Here is a 21662-nt window from a genome sequence, read left to right as displayed (position 1 = left end):
CTTACATACAGACACTTATATACAGACACTTACTTAGACATTTACTTACAGACACTGAGACACTTAAATACAAACACTTCCATACAGACACTTACATACAGACACTTACAAACACACACTGACATACAGACACTGAGACTTACATACAGACACTTACATACAGACACTTACATACAGAAACTTACATAAAGACATTTACATAAAGACACTTACATAGATACTGGGACACTTACATACAGACACTTACATACAGACACTTACATACAGACACTTACATACAGATACTTACATAGAGACACTTACATACAGAAACTTACATACAGACACTTACATACAGATACTTACATACAGACACTTACAGACACTTACATACAGCCACTTACATACAGACACTTACATACAGATACTTACATACAGACACTTACATACAGACACATACAGACACTTGTATACAGACATTTACATACAGACCCTAAGACACTTACATACAGACACTTACACACAGACATTTACATACAGATAATTACATACAGACACTTACATACAGACACTTACATACAGACGCTGAGACACTTACATACAGACACTTACATACAGAAACTTACATACAGACACTGAGATACTTACATACAGACACTTACATACAGACACTTAACATACAGACACTTACATACAGACACTTACATACAGACACTTACATACAGACACTTACATACAGACACTGAGACACTTACATACAGACACTTACATACAGACACTTACATACAGACACTTACTTAGACATTTACTTAGAGACACTGAGACACTTAAATACAAACACTTACATACAGACACTTACATACAGACACTTACAAACACACACTGACATACAGACACTGAGACTTACATACAGACACTTACATACAGACACTTACATAAAGACATTTACATACAGATACTGAGACACTTACATACAGACACTTACATACAGACACTTACATACACACACTTACATACAGACACTTACATACAGGCACTTACATACAGACACTTACATAGACACTTACATACAGACACTTACATACTGACACAAACAGACACTGAGACACTTACATACAGACACTTACATACAGACACTTACATACAGACACTTACATACAGACACTTACATACTGACACTGTGACACTGACATACAGACACTTACATACAGATACTTACATAGAGACACTTACATACAGAAACTTACATACAGACACTTACATACAGATACTTACATACAGACACTTACAGACACTTACATACAGACACTTACATACAGACACTTACATACAGACACTTACATACAGACACTTACATACAGACACATACAGACACTTAGATACAGACACTTACATACAGACACTGAGACACTTACATACCAACACTTACATACAGACACTTACATACAGACACTGAGATATTAACATACAGACACTTATATACAGACACTTACATAGAAACACTTACATACAGACACTTACTTAGACACTTACTTACAGACACTGAGACTCTTAAATACAAACACTTACATACAGACACTTACATACAGATACTTACATACAGACACTTACAGACACTTACATACAGACACTTACATACAGACACTTACATACAGACACTTACATACAGACACTTACATACAGACACATACAGACACTTAGATACAGACACTTACATACAGACACTGAGACACTTACATACCAACACTTACATACAGACACTTACATACAGACACTGAGATATTAACATACAGACACTTATATACAGACACTTACATAGAAACACTTACATACAGACACTTACTTAGACACTTACTTACAGACACTGAGACTCTTAAATACAAACACTTACATACAGACACTTACATACAGACACTTACAAACACACACTGACATACAGACACTGAGACTTACATACAGACACTTACATACAGACACTTACATACAGACACTTACATAAAGACATTTACATACAGATACTGAGACACTTACATACAGACACTTACATACAGACACTTACATACACACACTTACATACAAACACTTACATACAGGCACTTACATACAGACACTTACATAGACACTTACATACTGACACAAACAGACACTGAGACACTTACATACAGACCCTTACATACAGACACTTAGACACTTACATACAGACACTTACATACAGACTCTTACATACAGACACTTACATACAGACACTTACATAAAAACACGTACATACAGACACTTACATACAGACACTTACATAGAGACACTTACATACAGACCCTTACATACAGACACTTAGACACTTACATACAGACACTTACATACAGACTCTTACATAAAGACACTTACATACAGACACTTAGACACTTACATACAGACACTTACATACAGACTCTTACATAAAGACACTTACATACAGATAATTACATACAGACACTTACATACAGACACTAAGACACTTACATACAGACACTTACATACAGACACTTACATACAGACACTGAGACACCTACATAGACACTTACATACAGACGCTTACATACACTTACATACAGATACCGAGACACTTACATACATATACTTACATACAGACACTTACATACAGACACTTACATACAGACACTGAGACACTTACATACAGACACTTCCATACAGACACTGAGACACTTACATACAGACACTTACATACAGACACTTACATACAGACACTTACATACAGACACTGAGACACTTACATACAGACACTTACATACAGACACTGAGACACTTACATACAGACACTGAGACACTTACATACAGACACTTACATAAAGACACTGAGACACTTACATAGACACTTACATACAGATGCTTACATACAGACACTTACATACAGACACTGAGACACTTACATACAGACACTTACATACAGACACATACAGACGCTGAGACACTTACATACAGACACTTACATACAGACACTTACATACAGACACGAAGACACTTACATACAGACACTTACATACTGACACTTACATACAGACACTTACATACAGACACTTACATACAGACACTTACATAAAGACATTTACATACAGATACTGAGACACTTACATACAGACACTTACATACAGACACTTACATACACACACTTACATACAGACACTTACATACAGGCACTTACATACAGACACTTACATAGACACTTACATACAGACACTTACATACTGACACAAACAGACACTGAGACACTTACATACAGACACTTACATACAGACACTTACATACAGACACTTACATACAGACACTTACATACTGACACTGTGACACTGACATAAAGACACTTACATACAGATACTTACATAGAGACACTTACATACAGAAACTTACATACAGACACTTACATACAGATACTTACATACAGACACTTACAGACACTTACATACAGACACTTACATACAGACACTTACATACAGACATACAGACACTTACATACAGACACTTACACACAGACCCTAAGACACTTACATACAGACACTTACACACAGACATTTACATACAGATACTTACATACAGACACTTACATACAGACACTTACATACAGACACTGAGACACTTACATACAGACACTTACATACAGAAACTTACATACAGACACTGAGATACTTACATACAGACACTTACATACAGACACTTAACATACAGACACTTACATACAGACACTTACATACAGACACTTACATACAGACACTTAGACACTTACATACAGACACTTACATACAGACTCTTACATAAAGACACTTACATACAGACACTTAGACACTTACATACAGACACTTACATACAAACACTTAACATACAGACACTTACATACAGACACTTACATACAGACACTTACATACAGACACTTACATACAGACACTTAGACACTTACATACAGACACTTACATACAGACTCTTACATAAAGACACTTACATACAGACACTGAGATATTCACATACAGACACTTACATACAAACACTTAACATACAGACACTTACATACAGACACTTACATACAGACACTTACTTAGACATTTACTTACAGACACTGAGACACTTAAATACAAACACTTACATACAGACACTTACATACAGACACTTACAAACACACACTGACATACAGACACTGAGACTTACATACAGACACTTACATACAGACACTTACATACAGACACTTACATACAGATACTGAGACACTTACATACAGACACTTACATACAGACACTTACATACAAACACGTACATACAGACACTTACATACAGACACTTACATACAGACACTTACATACAGATACTGAGACACTTACATACAGACACTTACATACAGACACTTACATACAAACACGTACATACAGACACTTACATACAGACACTTACATAGAGACACTTACATACAGACCCTTACATACAGACACTTAGACACTTACATACAGACACTTACATACAGACTCTTACATAAAGACACTTACATACAGACACTTAGACACTTACATACAGACACTTACATACAGACTCTTACATAAAGACACTTACATACAGATAATTACATACAGACACTTACATACAGACACTAAGACACTTACATACAGACACTTACATACAGACACTTACATACAGACACTGAGACACCTACATAGACACTTACATACAGACGCTTACATACACTTACATACAGATACCGAGACACTTACATACATATACTTACATACAGACACTTACATACAGACACTTACATACAGACACTGAGACACTTACATACAGACACTTCCATACAGACACTGAGACACTTACATACAGACACTTACATACAGACACTTACATACAGACACTTACATACAGACACTGAGACACTTACATACAGACACTTACATACAGACACTGAGACACTTACATACAGACACTGAGACACTTACATACAGACACTTACATAAAGACACTGAGACACTTACATAGACACTTACATACAGATGCTTACATACAGACACTTACATACAGACACTGAGACACTTACATACAGACACTTACATACAGACACATACAGACGCTGAGACACTTACATACAGACACTTACATACAGACACTTACATACAGACACGAAGACACTTACATACAGACACTTACATACTGACACTTACATACAGACACTTACATACAGACACTTACAAACAGACACTTACATACAGAAACTTACACACAGACACTTACATACAGATACTTACATACAGACACTTACAGACACTTAAATACAGCCACCTACATACAGAGACTTACATACAGACACTTACATACAGACACTTACATACAGACACTTAGATACAGACACTTACATACAGACACTGAGACACTCACATACAGACACTTACATACAGACACTTACATACAGACACTGATATATTTACATACAGACACTTACATACAAACACTTGACATACAGACACTTACATACAGACACTTATATACAGACACTTACATAGAAACACTTACATACAGACACTTACTTAGACACTTACTTACAGACACTGAGACACTTAAATACAAACACTTACATACAGACACTTACATACAGACACTTACAAACACACACTGACATACAGACACTGAGACTTACATACAGACACTTACATACAGACACTTACATACAGACACTTACATAAAGACATTTACATACAGATACTGAGACACTTACATACAGACACTTACATACAGACACTTACACACACTTACATACAAACACTTACATACAGGCACTTACATACAGACACTTACATAGACACTTACATACTCAAACTGTAAATGTGGATTAACTCTTCAACACACCGGTGGGCTGAAGTAGTGAATTATTTGTCTTTTGTCAACGTGACACTTTTTTTTGCTGATTGGCCGTGTCGGGTGGTGGAGGGTTACGACACATTTATAAATAAACGCGATCTAACCCAAAAACCTTTATTATGAATACAGACACTTACATACTGACACAAACAGACACTGAGACACGTACATACAGACACTTACATACAGACTCTTACATAAAGACACTTACATACAGACACTTACATACAGACACTTAGACACTTACATACAGACACTTACATACAGACACTTACATACAGACACTGAGACACCTACATAGACACTTACATACAGACGCTTACATACACTTACATACAGATACCGAGACACTTACATACATATACTTACATACAGACACTTACATACAGACACTTACATACAGACACTGAGACACTTACATACAGACACTTCCATACAGACACTGAGACACTTACATACAGACACTTACATACAGACACTTACATACAGACACTTACATACAGACACTGAGACACTTACATACAGACACTTACATACAGACACTGAGACACTTACATACAGACACTGAGACACTTACATACAGACACTTACATAAAGACACTGAGACACTTACATAGACACTTACATACAGATGCTTACATACAGACACTTACATACAGACACTGAGACACTTACATACAGACACTTACATACAGACACATACAGACGCTGAGACACTTACATACAGACACTTACATACAGACACTTACATACAGACACAAAGACACTTACATACAGACACTTACATACTGACACTTACATACAGACACTTACATACAGACACTTACATACAGACACTTACATAAAGACATTTACATACAGATACTGAGACACTTACATACAGACACTTACATACAGACACTTACATACACACACTTACATACAGACACTTACATACAGGCACTTACATACAGACACTTACATAGACACTTACATACAGACACTTACATACTGACACAAACAGACACTGAGACACTTACATACAGACACTTACATACAGACACTTACATACAGACACTTACATACAGACACTTACATACTGACACTGTGACACTGACATAAAGACACTTACATACAGATACTTACATAGAGACACTTACATACAGAAACTTACATACAGACACTTACATACAGATACTTACATACAGACACTTACAGACACTTACATACAGACACTTACATACAGACACTTACATACAGACATACAGACACTTACATACAGACACTTACACACAGACCCTAAGACACTTACATACAGACACTTACACACAGACATTTACATACAGATACTTACATACAGACACTTACATACAGACACTTACATACAGACACTGAGACACTTACATACAGACACTTACATACAGAAACTTACATACAGACACTGAGATACTTACATACAGACACTTACATACAGACACTTAACATACAGACACTTACATACAGACACTTACATACAGACACTTACATACAGACACTTAGACACTTACATACAGACACTTACATACAGACTCTTACATAAAGACACTTACATACAGACACTTAGACACTTACATACAGACACTTACATACAAACACTTAACATACAGACACTTACATACAGACACTTACATACAGACACTTACATACAGACACTTACATACAGACACTTAGACACTTACATACAGACACTTACATACAGACTCTTACATAAAGACACTTACATACAGACACTGAGATATTCACATACAGACACTTACATACAAACACTTAACATACAGACACTTACATACAGACACTTACATACAGACACTTACTTAGACATTTACTTACAGACACTGAGACACTTAAATACAAACACTTACATACAGACACTTACATACAGACACTTACAAACACACACTGACATACAGACACTGAGACTTACATACAGACACTTACATACAGACACTTACATACAGACACTTACATACAGACACTTACATACAGATACTGAGACACTTACATACAGACACTTACATACAGACACTTACATACAAACACGTACATACAGACACTTACATACAGACACTTACATACAGACACTTACATACAGATACTGAGACACTTACATACAGACACTTACATACAGACACTTACATACAAACACGTACATACAGACACTTACATACAGACACTTACATAGAGACACTTACATACAGACCCTTACATACAGACACTTAGACACTTACATACAGACACTTACATACAGACTCTTACATAAAGACACTTACATACAGACACTTAGACACTTACATACAGACACTTACATACAGACTCTTACATAAAGACACTTACATACAGATAATTACATACAGACACTTACATACAGACACTAAGACACTTACATACAGACACTTACATACAGACACTTACATACAGACACTGAGACACCTACATAGACACTTACATACAGACGCTTACATACACTTACATACAGATACCGAGACACTTACATACATATACTTACATACAGACACTTACATACAGACACTTACATACAGACACTGAGACACTTACATACAGACACTTCCATACAGACACTGAGACACTTACATACAGACACTTACATACAGACACTTACATACAGACACTTACATACAGACACTGAGACACTTACATACAGACACTTACATACAGACACTGAGACACTTACATACAGACACTGAGACACTTACATACAGACACTTACATAAAGACACTGAGACACTTACATAGACACTTACATACAGATGCTTACATACAGACACTTACATACAGACACTGAGACACTTACATACAGACACTTACATACAGACACATACAGACGCTGAGACACTTACATACAGACACTTACATACAGACACTTACATACAGACACGAAGACACTTACATACAGACACTTACATACTGACACTTACATACAGACACTTACATACAGACACTTACAAACAGACACTTACATACAGAAACTTACACACAGACACTTACATACAGATACTTACATACAGACACTTACAGACACTTAAATACAGCCACCTACATACAGAGACTTACATACAGACACTTACATACAGACACTTACATACAGACACTTAGATACAGACACTTACATACAGACACTGAGACACTCACATACAGACACTTACATACAGACACTTACATACAGACACTGAGATATTTACATACAGACACTTACATACAAACACTTGACATACAGACACTTACATACAGACACTTATATACAGACACTTACATAGAAACACTTACATACAGACACTTACTTAGACACTTACTTACAGACACTGAGACACTTAAATACAAACACTTACATACAGACACTTACATACAGACACTTACAAACACACACTGACATACAGACACTGAGACTTACATACAGACACTTACATACAGACACTTACATACAGACACTTACATAAAGACATTTACATACAGATACTGAGACACTTACATACAGACACTTACATACAGACACTTACACACACTTACATACAAACACTTACATACAGGCACTTACATACAGACACTTACATAGACACTTACATACTCAAACTGTAAATGTGGATTAACTCTTCAACACACCGGTGGGCTGAAGTAGTGAATTATTTGTCTTTTGTCAACGTGACACTTTTTTTTGCTGATTGGCCGTGTCGGGTGGTGGAGGGTTACGACACATTTATAAATAAACGCGATCTAACCCAAAAACCTTTATTATGAATACAGACACTTACATACTGACACAAACAGACACTGAGACACGTACATACAGACACTTACATACAGACTCTTACATAAAGACACTTACATACAGACACTTACATACAGACACTTAGACACTTACATACAGACACTTACATACAGACTCTTACATAAAGACACTTACATACAGACACTTAGACACTTACATACAGACACTTACATACAGACTCTTACATAAAGACACTTACATACAGACAATTACATACAAACACTTACATACAGACACTAACACACTTACATACAGACACTTACATACATACACTTACATACAGACACTGAGACACTTACATACATATACTTACATACAGACACTTACATACAGACACTTACATACAGACACTGAGACACTTACATACAGACACTTCCATACAGACACTGAGACACTTACATACAGACACTTACATACAGACACTTACATACAGACACTTACATACAGACACTGAGACACTTACATATAGACACTTACATACAGACACTGAGACACTTACATACAGACACTTACATAAAGACACTGAGACACTTACATAGACACTTACATACAGACGCTTACATACAGACACTTACATACAGACACTGAGACACTTACATACAGACACTTACATACAGACACATACAGACGCTGAGACACTTACATACAGACACTTACATACAGACACTTACATACAGACACGAAGACACTTACATACAGACACTTACATACTGACACTTACATACAGACACTTACATACAGACACTTACAAACAGACACTTACATACAGAAACTTACACACAGACACTTACATACAGATACTTACATACAGACACTTACAGACACTTAAATACAGCCACCTACATACAGAGACTTACATACAGACACTTACATACAGACACTTACATACAGACACATACAGACACTTAGATACAGACACTTACATACAGACACTGAGACACTTACATACAGACACTTACATACAGACACTTACATACAGACACTTACATACAGACACTGAGATATTTACATACAGACACTTACATACAAACACTTAACATACCGACACTTACATACAGACACTTATATACAGACACTTACATAGAGATACTTACATACAGACACTTACAAACACACACTGACATACAGACACTGAGACTTACATACAGACACTTACATACAACAACAACAACCGCCATTCGCCACTAAGTGGCGGTGACGTCACCACGACGCTTGTGCCAGGCTATGTGCACCCTGAGGCCACGTGAAGTGTCGAACGCCCGCTGGCAGGAGGTCACGGGGCAGACCCAGGTGCCACGGGTCGACTGACTGAGATGACTGGCTGATGCACCACCTGTGCCCCCTACTGTGCCAACCTGCTGTGCTTTAGCCACCCGGCGCTCCGCTCGCTGTTGTGAGCGTCGCTCCTCCGCCCTCCGTTGTTGTTGGAGGGCGACTGCCTCCAACTGCCCAGTAGCATCCTTCACGAGCCTCCTCCACAGAGGCCGATCTTGACACCGCTGGTACCAGTCATCGGCAAGTCCACTCAGCTCCACGTCCTCCTGTACCACATCACTCCATCTCTTCTCTAGCCCGTGCCGCGCCCGCTTAGCCCCCTCAATCCGGCCAAACAAAAGCTGTTTCGGCATGCGGTGGCTGGGCATGCGGGCTACATGACCCAGCCATCGCAGCCTTGCCTGCCGGAGGAGCTCACCGATGGGACCCTGCCCAGATCTTTCAAGGATTTGTGAGCTCCTCACACAATCCAGTCTGGTTAAACCCAGGATGGATCGTAGGCAGGTCAGCCTAAATGTTTCTAACCGGCGAAGATGTTCCATTAGGGGGGTCCACGTTTCGCAAGCGTAGAGAAGGGAGGGAATGACCGTGGCCGAGAAGACCTGAAGCTTAGTGCGGAGCGACAGACCAGGTAGCTTCCACACAGCGTTACGCAACCGATGAAAAGATATTGCCGCTCGACTGATTCGGAGTGAGACCTCTGCTGTTAAACTGGAGCCAGTCATAAGCACACTGCCCAGGTATGGGAAACTCTCCACTCTCTCCACAACTGCCCCATCACCGATTGGGAGTTGTGGGGGTGGAGTGTCCGATGGTACAAAATACCCAGGCAGGTGCTTAGTTTTGGTGGGGCTGATGGTAAGGCCCCACCTCTTAGTGGCACGCTCCAGTCTCAGCAGCAGCGTCTCCAACTCCTCCTCTGACTGAGCAGCTATTACCAAGTCATCAGCATACATAACGTGGTTGAGCAATAGGGAGCCATCCCTTGACCGCACCCGGGCATCGATTAGCCTCCCATTATATCTGTACCATATGGAGATTCCCCCGGTACAGCTATTGAAGGCTTCACGAACTACGTGGTCAAAATAGATGTTAAATAATGTGGGAGCCAGAGGACATCCCTGTCGCACCCCAAGGTGTACAGGGAATGGCTCTGACTCCCGGCCACGTAGTTTTACCCGGGCCCGCTCACCATCATGAAGGTCCTTAATGATCGTGAGCAGAGGGTCAGGTACTCCAAAAGCACGAAGAACGACCCAGAGCCCAGGCCTACTGATGGTATCATAGGCCTTGACCAGGTCAATAAAGCAGAGATGTAGGTCTTGTTGGAATTCCCTACACCTCTGCTGTAGCAGACGGACAGAAAATATGGCATCTGTGCAGGACCGCCCTTTCCTGAAACCGCATTGGGGCTCCGCAAGCCTCTCCTCAGCGTGCCTGGCAAGGCGATGCTGAATAATCCTTGCCAGGACCTTTCCCGGCACACTGAGGAGTGAGATGCCCCTGTAGTTGTTACAGTCTGTGCGGTCCCCCTTCTTAAAAAGGGGGACCACCAGGGCATCCTTCCAATCCTGCGGAACCCGTCCAGTGGTCCAGACTGTTGTTATGATGTCATATAGGGCAGTCTGTGCACAAACGCCACCCTCCCTCAGCATTTCGCTTGGGAGATCATCTCTGCCCGCTGCCTTTCCTGGTCTCAGACTCCGGATCGCCTTCAATACTTCCTCAGCAGATGGCACCTCAGCCAGCCACTCACAGGGGGTGACTTCATCCAATATTTGAGGCACCGCAGCCTCAGCAGGGTCATCCTCACTTTGTGCCACGATGTTTTCCTGGCTGTCGGATTTTCCCTCCCCCAGGACCTCACAGAAATGCTCAGCAAATCTGCGAACCTGTTCCTGGGGGTCGGAAATTGGATCACCGTTTTTTCCCCTAATGATGGTAATAGGTGTGGCGCTGCAGGTTACTTTTTTGATGGAGTTAAATAGCGATTTGTGATCACGGGCCACTGAGGCAGACTCCATCTCCTCAGCAACCCGCGACCACCACCCATCCTTGCAGCGCCTCACGGCTCTCCGAACCTCCGAGCGAAGGCTGCGGTAAGCCTCCTCATTCTCTGACGTGGGATTCTGTAGCCGATGGCAGTGGGCCTGTCGCTTTTTCTCAACCATCCTGAACAACTCCTCTGTCATCCAGGGTGTCTGGGGAGGTCTGGACCGCGTACCCAAAGCAGCCATTGCAGCTGCATGAGTCACAGTCCTAAACCTCGCCCATTTACCCTCGACATCAGGAGGAGTCGGGGACGATGCCAATCCCAGCCGCAAGCGATGATGAAATTCTCGCTTGCAACTTTCATCAGATAACTGAGACCAGGCCACTTTAGGTTGGAATGGGGTCCTGGGTGTACACCCACCACCGGAGTGGAAGAATGGCAGGCGCATCTTACAGATGACTAGTCGATGGTCAGAGGGCAGATCAGCTCCACGGTAGGTCCTGGTGTCAAGGACATGGGCTCGCATTCGCTGGTCCGTCACTATGTAGTCCAGCAGATGTTCTTGCTTGGACCCGGCATGCATCCATGATGTTGTGTGGATGCGCCGATGCCGGAACAACGTGTTGGTAATTACAAGCCCATGGGCTGCACAAAAATCTAGCAGCCTCCTACCATTGTTATTGAGCTGATCTGGCCCATGCCCTCCAATCACTCCAGACCAGGTGCCAGTATCATGACCAACTCGGGCATTGAAGTCACCCAACATGATGACTCTATCCCGAGGGGCCACTTTAGCCAGCACCTGTGACAGGAGGTCATAGAAGGCATCTGACTCATCGGCTTTGCCTGCATCCCTCCACGGATGTTCATCTTCGGTGGGGGCATAAGTAACCACGACCACCATTCCTCGCCTCCGGTTGATGGGAAGGCGAGCCCAAAGTAGCCTGGGGCTTACAGCTTCCCACACCTCACCGCCACGCTCCCACGCCCCCTTCATTCTTTTGTTCAAAAGAAGACCCACACCCTGTTGTTTGGCAGTCTGCTGCCCCGAGTAGAGGACTGTCCACCCCTCATGGTGGCAGGAGCCAGAGCCGGTCCACCGGACCTCCTGAATGCCGCATAGATCCAGGCGGTACCGGTCCAGCTCCCGACAGAGGAGTGGCAGCCTCTCCTCTGCAGTGAGCGTTCGAACATTCCACGTGGCCACCCGTAGTGGCTTTTCGTTGTTTCTGGAGTAGCCCCGAGGGTAGGTATTCAATCTCCTGGCTCCGCCAATTGGGGTTTGGCCAGGAGACGTCATAGACGCCTGGCCCCCCGGGGCCTCCGGCACAAGCTTAGTTGTTACATATTTCACTTTAATTCGTGGTTTTGTGGTAATTAATTGAAGGTGGAGGGGTTACCAGCCCCTCGCACCCGTCCAGAGCCCCCGTTTAGCCCCTGTGGTGGACACATATGCCATGAGGGGAGGAGCCAATCAAAATTGGAACTCCCCCCACAGCACTGTCCACGACAGAGTTGCCCGTCCGGCACCGCGAGGAGGTAGGGGGTTGTTACATACAGACACTTACAAACACACACTGACATACAGACACTGAGACTTACATACAGACACTTACATACAGACACTTACATACAGACACTTACATACAGACACTGAGACACTTACATACAGACACTTACATACAGACACTTACATACACACACTTACATACAGACACTTACATACAGACACTTACATACAGGCACTTACATACAGACACTTACATAGACACTTACATACAGACACTTACATACTGACACAAACAGACACTGAGACACTTACATACAGACACTTACATACAAACACTTACATACAGACACTTACATACAGACACTTACATACAGACACTTACATACAGACCCTTACATACACACACTTACACACTAACATACAGACACTTACATACAGACTCTTACATAAAGACACTTACATACAGACACTTAGACACTTACATACAGACACTTACATACAGACTCTTACATAAAGACACTTACATACAGACAATTACATACAGACACTTACATACAGACACTAAGACACTTACATACAGACAATTACATACAGACACTTACATACAGACACTGAGACACTTACATACAGACACTTACATACAGACACTTACATACAGACACTTACATACAGACACTGAGACACTTACATACAGACACTTACATACAGACACTGAGACACTTACATACAGGCACTGAGACACTTACATACAGACACTTACATAAAGACACTGAGACACTTACATAGACACTTACATACAGACGCTTACATACAGACACTGAGACACTTACATACAGACACTTACATACAGACACTTACATACAGACACTGAGACACTTACATACAGACGCTTACATACAGACACTTACATACAGACACTGAGACACTTACATACAGACACTAACATACAGACACTTACATACAGACACTTACATACAGACACTTACATACAGACACTTACATACTGACACTGTGACACTGACATACAGACACTTACATACAGATACTTACATAGAGACACTTACATACAGAAACTTACATACAGACACTTACATACAGATACTTACATACAGACACTTACAGACACTTACATACAGCCACTTACATACAGACACTTACATAGAGAAACTTACATATAGACACTTACATACAGACACATACAGACACTTACATACAGACATTTACATACAGACCCTAAGACACTTACATACAGACACTTACACACAGACATTTACATACAGATACTTGCATACAGACACTTACATACAGACACTGAGACACTTATATACAGACACTTACATACAGACACTTACATACAGACACTGAGACACTTACATACAGACGCTTACATAAAGACACTGAGACACTTACATAGACACTTACATACAGACGCTTACATACAGACACTTACATACAGACACTGAGACACTTACATACAGACACTTACATACAGACACATACAGACGCTGAGACACTTACATACAGACACTTACATACAGACACTGAGACACTTACATACAGACACTTACATACAGACACGAAGACACTTACATACAGACACTTACATACTGACACTTACATACAGACACTTACATACAGACACTTACAAACAGACACTTACATACAGAAACTTACACACAGACACTTACATACAGATACTTACATACAGACACTTACAGACACTTAAATACAGCCACCTACATACAGAGACTTACATACAGACACTTACATACAGACACTTACATACAGACACATACAGACACTTAGATACAGACACTTACATACAGACACTGAGACACTCACATACAGACACTTACATACAGACACTTACATACAGACACTGAGATATTTACATACAGACACTTACATACAAACACTTGACATACAGACACTTACATACAGACACTTATATACAGACACTTACATAGAAACACTTACATACAGACACTTACTTAGACACTTACTTACAGACACTGAGACACTTAAATACAAACACTTACATACAGACACTTACATACAGACACTTACAAACACACACTGACATACAGACACTGAGACTTACATACAGACACTTACATACAGACACTTACATACAGACACTTACATAAAGACATTTACATACAGATACTGAGACACTTACATACAGACACTTACATACAGACACTTACACACACTTACATACAAACACTTACATACAGGCACTTACATACAGACACTTACATAGACACTTACATACTCAAACTGTAAATGTGGATTAACTCTTCAACACACCGGTGGGCTGAAGTAGTGAATTATTTGTCTTTTGTCAACGTGACACTTTTTTTTGCTGATTGGCCGTGTCGGTTGGTGGAGGGTTACGACACATTAATAAATAAACGCGATCTAACCCAAAAACCTTTATTATGAATACAGACACTTACATACTGACACAAACAGACACTGAGACACGTACATACAGACACTTACATAGAGACACTTACATACAGACCCTTACATACAGACACTTAGACACTTACATACAGACACTTACATACAGACTCTTACATAAAGACACTTACATACAGACACTTAGACACTTACATACAGACACTTACATACAGACTCTTACATAAAGACACTTACATACAGACAATTACATACAAACACTTACATACAGACACTAAGACACTTACATACAGACACTTACATACATACACTTACATACAGACACTGAGACACTTACATACATATACTTACATACAGACACTTACATACAGACACTTACATACAGACACTGAGACACTTACATACAGACACTTCCATACAGACACTGAGACACTTACATACAGACACTTACATACAGACACTTACATACAGACACTTACATACAGACACTGAGACACTTACATATAGACACTTACATACAGACACTGAGACACTTACATACAGACACTTACATAAAGACACTGAGACACTTACATAGACACTTACATACAGACGCTTACATACAGACACTTACATACAGACACTGAGACACTTACATACAGACACTTACATACAGACACATACAGACGCTGAGACACTTACATACAGACACTTACATACAGACACTTACATACAGACACGAAGACACTTACATACAGACACTTACATACTGACACTTACATACAGACACTTACATACAGACACTTACAAACAGACACTTACATACAGAAACTTACACACAGACACTTACATACAGATACTTACATACAGACACTTACAGACACTTAAATACAGCCACCTACATACAGAGACTTACATACAGACACTTACATACAGACACTTACATACAGACACTTACATACAGACACATACAGACACTTAGATACAGACACTTACATACAGACACTGAGACACTTACATACAGACACTTACATACAGACACTGAGATATTTACATACAGACACTTACATACAAACACTTAACATACCGACACTTACATACAGACACTTACATACAGACACGAAGACACTTACATACAGACACTTACATACAAACACTTAACATACAGACACTTACATACAGACACTTACATACAGACACTTACTTAGACACTTACATACAGACACGAAGACACTTACATACAGACACTTACATACTGACACTTACATACAGACACTTACATACAGACACTTACAAACAGACACTTACATACAGAAACTTACACACAGACACTTACATACAGATACTTACATACAGACACTTACAGACACTTAAATACAGCCACCTACATACAGAGACTTACATACAGACACTTACATACAGACACTTACATACAGACACATACAGACACTTAGATACAGACACTTACATACAGACACTGAGACACTTACATACAGACACTTACAAACAGACACTTACATACAGACACTGAGATATTCACATACAGACACTTACATACAAACACTTAACATACAGACACTTGCATACAGACACTTACATACAGACACTTACTTACAGACACTGAGACACTTAAATACAGACACTTACATACAGACACTTACATACAGACACTTACAAACACACACTGACATACAGACACTGAGACTTACATACAGACACTTACATACAGACACTTACATACAGACACTTACATACAGACACTGAGACACTTACATACAGACACTTACATACAGACACTTACATACACACACTTACATACAGACACTTACATACAGACACTTACATACAGGCACTTACATACAGACACTTACATAGACACTTACATACAGACACTTACATACTGACACAAACAGACACTGAGACACTTACATACAGACACTTACATACAAACACTTACATACAGACACTTACATACAGACACTTACATACAGACACTTACATACAGACCCTTACATACACACACTTACACACTAACATACAGACACTTACATACAGACTCTTACATAAAGACACTTACATACAGACACTTAGACACTTACATACAGACACTTACATACAGACTCTTACATAAAGACACTTACATACAGACAATTACATACAGACACTTACATACAGACACTAAGACACTTACATACAGACAATTACATACAGACACTTACATACAGACACTGAGACACTTACATACAGACACTTACATACAGACACTTACATACAGACACTTACATACAGACACTGAGACACTTACATACAGACACTTACATACAGACACTGAGACACTTACATACAGGCACTGAGACACTTACATACAGACACTTACATAAAGACACTGAGACACTTACATAGACACTTACATACAGACGCTTACATACAGACACTGAGACACTTACATACAGACACTTACATACAGACACTTACATACAGACACTGAGACACTTACATACAGACGCTTACATACAGACACTTACATACAGACACTGAGACACTTACATACAGACACTAACATACAGACACTTACATACAGACACTTACATACAGACACTTACATACAGACACTTACATACTGACACTGTGACACTGACATACAGACACTTACATACAGATACTTACATAGAGACACTTACATACAGAAACTTACATACAGACACTTACATACAGATACTTACATACAGACACTTACAGACACTTACATACAGCCACTTACATACAGACACTTACATAGAGAAACTTACATACAGACACTTACATACAGACACATACAGACACTTACATACAGACATTTACATACAGACCCTAAGACACTTACATACAGACACTTACACACAGACATTTACATACAGATACTTGCATACAGACACTTACATACAGACACTGAGACACTTATATACAGACACTTACATACAGACACTTACATACAGACACTGAGACACTTACATACAGACGCTTACATAAAGACACTGAGACACTTACATAGACACTTACATACAGACGCTTACATACAGACACTTACATACAGACACTGAGACACTTACATACAGACACTTACATACAGACACATACAGACGCTGAGACACTTACATACAGACACTTACATACAGACACTGAGACACTTACATACAGACACTTACATACAGACACGAAGACACTTACATACAGACACTTACATACTGACACTTACATACAGACACTTACATACAGACACTTACAAACAGACACTTACATACAGAAACTTACACACAGACACTTACATACAGACACTTACATACAGACACTGAGACACTTACATACAGACGCTTACATAAAGACACTGAGACACTTACATAGACACTTACATACAGACGTTTACATACAGACACTTACATACAGACACTGAGACACTTACATACAGACACTTACATACAGACACATACAGACGCTGAGACACTTACATACAGACACTTACATACAGACACTGAGACACTTACATACAGACACTTACATACAGACACGAAGACACTTACATACAGACACTTACATACTGACACTTACATACAGACACTTACATACAGACACTTACAAACAGACACTTACATACAGAAACTTACACACAGACACTTACATACAGATACTTACATACAGACACTTACAGACACTTAAATACAGCCACCTACATACAGAGACTTACATACAGACACTTACATACAGACACTTACATACAGACACATACAGACACTTAGATACAGACACTTACATACAGACACTGAGACACTTACATACAGACACTTACAAACAGACACTTACATACAGACACTGAGATATTCACATACAGACACTTACATACAAACACTTAACATACAGACACTTGCATACAGACACTTACATACAGACACTTACTTACAGACACTGAGACACTTAAATACAGACACTTACATACAGACACTTACATACAGACACTTACAAACACACACTGACATACAGACACTGAGACTTACATACAGACACTTACATACAGACACTTACATACAGACACTTACATACAGACACTGAGACACTTACATACAGACACTTACATACAGACACTTACATACACACACTTACATACAGACACTTACATACAGACACTTACATAGACACTTACATACAGACACTTACATACTGACACAAACAGACACTGAGACACTTACATACAGACACTTACATACAAACACTTACATACAGACACTTACATACAGACACTTACATACAGACACTTACATACAGACCCTTACATACACACACTTACACACTAACATACAGACACTTACATACAGACTCTTACATAAAGACACTTACATACAGACACTTAGACACTTACATACAGACACTTACATACAGACTCTTACATAAAGACACTTACATACAGACAATTACATACAGACACTTACATACAGACACTAAGACACTTACATACAGACAATTACATACAGACACTTACATACAGACACTGAGACACTTACATACAGACACTTACATACAGACACTTACATACAGACACTTACATACAGACACTGAGACACTTACATACAGACACTTACATACAGACACTGAGACACTTACATACAGGCACTGAGACACTTACATACAGACACTTACATAAAGACACTGAGACACTTACATAGACACTTACATACAGACGCTTACATACAGACACTGAGACACTTACATACAGACACTTACATACAGACACTTACATACAGACACTGAGACACTTACATACAGACGCTTACATACAGACACTT

At 39.7% G+C, this 21662-nt stretch overlaps 1 protein-coding gene across 1 annotated transcript in view; it reads left to right on the top strand.

Moving 5' to 3' along the window:
- The window catches only part of LOC142921742 (uncharacterized), a 178537-nt gene that overhangs the window by 92790 nt on the left and 64085 nt on the right, over nt 1–21662 (top strand). The gene's annotated exons all lie outside the window — the stretch shown is intronic.

The sequence above is a fragment of the Petromyzon marinus genome, unplaced genomic scaffold (assembly GCF_048934315.1).
Source record: "Petromyzon marinus isolate PM22_M1 ecotype Great Lakes invasive population unplaced genomic scaffold, UKy_Petmar_22M1.pri1.0 PM_G_Scaffold_88, whole genome shotgun sequence".
In the NCBI taxonomy this organism is placed as follows: domain Eukaryota; kingdom Metazoa; phylum Chordata; class Hyperoartia; order Petromyzontiformes; family Petromyzontidae; genus Petromyzon; species Petromyzon marinus.
The sequence above is the reverse complement of the archived record's forward strand: the minus strand, read 5'-3'. Positions and strand labels throughout refer to the sequence as shown.